This window comes from Cornus florida, unplaced genomic scaffold (assembly GCF_030987335.1).
Source record: "Cornus florida cultivar Cherokee Brave unplaced genomic scaffold, ASM3098733v1 CherokeeBrave_3.0.0_Hap2_Chr08, whole genome shotgun sequence".
Classification (NCBI taxonomy): Eukaryota; Viridiplantae; Streptophyta; class Magnoliopsida; order Cornales; family Cornaceae; genus Cornus; species Cornus florida.
Window position 1 is genome coordinate 56,837,962 of NW_026775578.1, and position 4,497 is coordinate 56,842,458.

Sequence of the window (4,497 nt, forward strand, 5' to 3'; positions counted from 1 at the left end):
AGTGACTCCATCTTCAACTCCTTTTGTGGATTATGGAATAGCACTTGAGGAAACATTCTTGGGACGTGGATTTTGAATGATAGGAATAATGGTAATCCTAAGCCTTTCTTTTTACTCCTGTCCTTTCTCAACTTGGTTATCAACCACTCTACCATCCTTAATGTAGTAATAGCCTGAACTTACTAATGATGAATACCTGAGGAATTGGTTCCATCAATCATGTAAGTCTGCCCTTTTGGGTTGGCTATTGGCTGACTAGGCAGCTTTCCATCCTCTCTTCGAGATAGAGTACTCACTATTTACCCAACTTGTGCCTCTAGCTTTGCTATGGCTTAAGAATGAGAATAAAGAAGCTGGGTGTTGGGTTCAATTTCACCAAGACATTGAGTACTTGTTCCTCAAAAGCAGAATTTCTAGGAAGAGGTGGAAGATTAGGAGCTTGAATAAATTGATTCCTAAATTAGGGTGGACGGTAAATACCAGATTGGTTGAAAGAATTATTTTATGGCATAGGATCAGATGAATTTTGATACTGCCACTGAGATTGGGAAATAGTATTCCCTTGATTTGGATTACGCCATGACAGATTGGGATGATCTCTCCAGCCAGGATTATATGTAGAATAATAAGGATTATAAGCTGGCTTAGAGAATGCAGCATTCACTTACTCCAATGGGATCTCAGATGATTATCCCAGCATAAGGCAAGTGTCAACAAAATGGTTAGAATTAACACAAATGGAACAAATTTCCTTTGGTAAGGCAGTTTACGGATTAGCAACAGGAGCAAAGGAAAATGATAGGATTTGATCGAACCTACTGTTTAAGGCTTCTATTTGAGCGGCTAACTCACTAGATTTATCTACCACATAAAGTTTTTAACCTTATGCATTCCAGGTGAAGACCTAGACCTAGAGGAAAAAGCATGTTGCACTGAGTTTTCACTTAGGGCCTCAAACAGTTCCCAAGCATCAGCCAGACTCTTACGCAGAAAAGCTCCATTGCTGGAAGCATCAACCATGTTTCTATACGAGTCTATAAGAATATCATAGAAGATCTGTATTAAGTACCATTAAGTAATATCATGGTGTGGACACTTTCTTAGAAGATCATTATATCTCTCCCATGCATCATGAAGCTGTTCTCCCGGCATTTGGGAAAATGCCATGATTTCTCTTCTCATTTATGTTGTTTTACCCACAGTGTAATATTTCTTCAAGAACTCCTGTTATAACATGTCCCATGAAGATATGAAATTTTTTGGAAAGGACTACAACCAAGTTCTTGTTTTATCTTTGAGAGAGAACTGGAAAAGACGCATTCTGAATGAATCATTGGATAGAGTGGTTAACTTGGTAGTTGAACACAATTCCAAAAACACATCTAAGTGCTTATAAGGATCATCTATTGCATACCCATGGAAGGTAGGAAGCATTTGGATCATAGCAGGCTTGATTTCAAAATGGGTTACATCAGCATCCAGAAAAAACAAAGCACGAAGGGGAAGTATAGGTGGTAGGAATGAAATGATCCCTCAATTGTGATTGTTGTGGAGGAACAGCTGGAACCCGTTCTCCATTACCATTACCATTATTACCCGGTGCATTATGTTGCTCAGCCATGTTATCAGAGAAACTATCAATATTATTCAAATGTTTTTTAAACTTTCTTAATTGACTTAAAGTTCTCTCTATTTCAGGATCATGCACTAAAGGTTTTGATATAGTTTGGCGAGTTAACATGTATTGGTTCCACTAATCCTAATAGTAACAAAAACAAAATATAAACCGAAGCTTTTCTCCCTTAAGCGTCTTTGTCCTCACCGCTAATTTGTGCCTGAAAAAGAAAAAGCATTAAGATGAGATATCAGAAAGTCTGAAGACTGGTAAACCAAAATAACTAATTAAAAACTAAAACAAAAACAATCTCCTGACAACGGCTTCAAAAATTGATGTGTCTCTCTCAATCGTATGATATCATGTAGGATATAGCTCTATGCAAAATGTCGAACCAACAGAGAGATTGAATTTGTATTTAGCCTTTAAATTAGGTTTATGGTTTACAGAAACTTGGTTATAGAGTTTGTTGGTTGTCACGATTTAACAAACTGGAATTAAACAAAATATTAAATTAGAGCAAATTAAACTAAATTGAAGGATCAGATAGGGAAGATCTTAGGGCTTTGACTTTACCACAATCGTTATACTATGGTCAATTGAATCAACTCTGGGATTATCATTCATTCAGTTCAGAGTTTAAAGAAAGATGTTTTACTTAGCATGGAGTATTCACCTACCTACTCCTTCAACTACTGTGTGAATGAACCACATTTCCTAAGCATAGATTATGAAAACGTTCGTTTGTAAAATTCATTGGAACACCATTATATAACCTCTATCCTTGTGTCCGGCAAGGCTCCGCCAGATACCGTACAACAAGGTAGGTTGAGAATAGAACATAAATTATTATATCTAAGACAAGGTAATAACAATTTATATTCTACTAAAGCATGAAAAACCACTTGAGTTGTCTCAAGTGCTCATACTCGTATAATCAAGAAAACATAATATATTAAAATAAACCCAGAGTCAAAACAACCAAACCATAATATAACGTTGGGTTACATCAGTGCCCTAAGAAAAGGATTAACTACTCATGACAAGGTTGAATAACATCTATGTTGAGTTCATCTCCATCGCCACGGACGGCACCTCTCTACTCAGGATCTGCACTTTCAAGGTTGTAGAAACCCTAAAAGCCACCATACCTTCAGCCTTCTGAATAATACGTAAAAGAGATTGGAATTTTGGACCTCTTCTATCAAGGCTTATGCCTTCTTTTATAGAAGAAAATATGTATTTGGTGGGCTTTTAGGTCTTCTGGCCCAACTGGGATAAGACACGGCTGAAAAGATAGCAATCTCGCAGCTTTTAATCTGACATGTCATGCAATGCTCGAGCTTCAAGAACGGATGCTCGAGCTTTAGGGCTCATACTCGAGCTTCAGGAACCAATGCTCGAGCAATACTGGGTGGATGCTCGAGCTTCAGTGAATGGTGCTCGATCATCACATTAACACTTAACCAATTTTCTTCAACTATTTTTTGAAGCATCTTTTTCTTTTAACATTGCTCAATCCAAGCTTCTTGGGCTCGATTACTAGGTACCATGCTCGAGCATCTGGGGCTCAATGCTCGAGCATCAAGGGATGATGCTCGATCCTCTGTTGATAGTGTTTGATTATGGAAGTGATGCACGAGACCTGGGAGTATAGCCTTCAATTCAAAATTAACTCATTAATTTACAACGCCTCATCCTCGAGCTTTAGGGTTAAGGCTCGAGCACCTTTGGTTAAGGCTTGAGCATCTTTACAGTAAGGCTCGAGCATCAAGGTACTGATGCTCGAGCATTTGGCCTTGTTGACTTTTCTTCTTTTCTTTGTTGTAATGCTCGAACCTCAACACTTGAGCTCAAGCTCTAAGGCTTCAATTGCTTCAAACTTCACCAATTCAATTCTCGGCTTGCTCTGAATGACCGGTAACGACTTGGTAAACTTCAATATCAGCATAAAGTCCCGATTTTAATCACTTATCTGGGAAAGTACCTGAAACACACATTAAGCATAAATTAGTCTAATAATGGATAGAAGTATCACTTTAGGCCCTAACATATACGTACTCAGGGGCCCGAATATGCATATATTCAGCGCTCATCAATAATCTCTCGAGAATATTGAATGAACTTGATTTTCTGAGTGTTTTTATGATGATTCATGCTATAAAACCTCACTGATACAAGCCTTGTTAGTGTATTTAACTGAGGAGATGCAGTTGCTATTGTTATTACTGCTGTAAGGGCTGGACTGAGTAGTGAATTTGAGTTCCAAGGTGCTGTGGTCTAGTCTGAGGGTTGACACAGGTATAATTCACCTATTTACACTTGCTCAATTCAAATTTTTGTTGAAAAAATGCTGAAATCAAATTTGGACAGTGAGCTCACCTGTTTTGCTTAATTTGCTGGCTTATTCTTGGATTCAAGCACTGATTGATTATACCTTGCTATATTATGAGATTTTAATCTACTAGCAAGTATATTTTGATGAATCTAGACTGCTGAAGTTGACCTTGTGATAGAATATTGGTTAGCTGCAATTTTCAGTATTCAAACCCAAAGGCTTATACTGTGTTTTGCTGAAACAGGGGTTGTAATGAACTTTACGATCTTCTCATGCTATAATTCATTGTTCAAAGCTATGATCATGAGTACCATAGTGAATGAAGACTGAGTATGAGGCTATTGAATGAATCTCAAAAGGAAATTCCCATTTTATCCTTCAAACACAGAATACAGTAGATTGATGATTTAAAGTGGTAATTTGATATTTTAAGTTGTCTGCCTTATTTTAATTGTAGGAAGGACCTGTGCTTATTGTTTTACACTTGTTATGATGTTTTTGATGAGCTTTGAGAGCTTGTTTGGTCCAGGCAGGATTGCCTAGG

The 4,497-nt window shown here is 37.5% G+C and overlaps 1 non-coding gene across 1 annotated transcript; it reads left to right on the forward strand.

Moving 5' to 3' along the window:
- Window positions 1-1,078: 1,078 nt before the first annotated feature.
- LOC132272095 (small nucleolar RNA R71) lies at window positions 1,079-1,184 on the forward strand. Its single transcript, XR_009469964.1, has one exon. It is a non-coding gene; the product is annotated as a small nucleolar RNA R71 (small nucleolar RNA).
- Window positions 1,185-4,497: the final 3,313 nt, after the last annotated feature.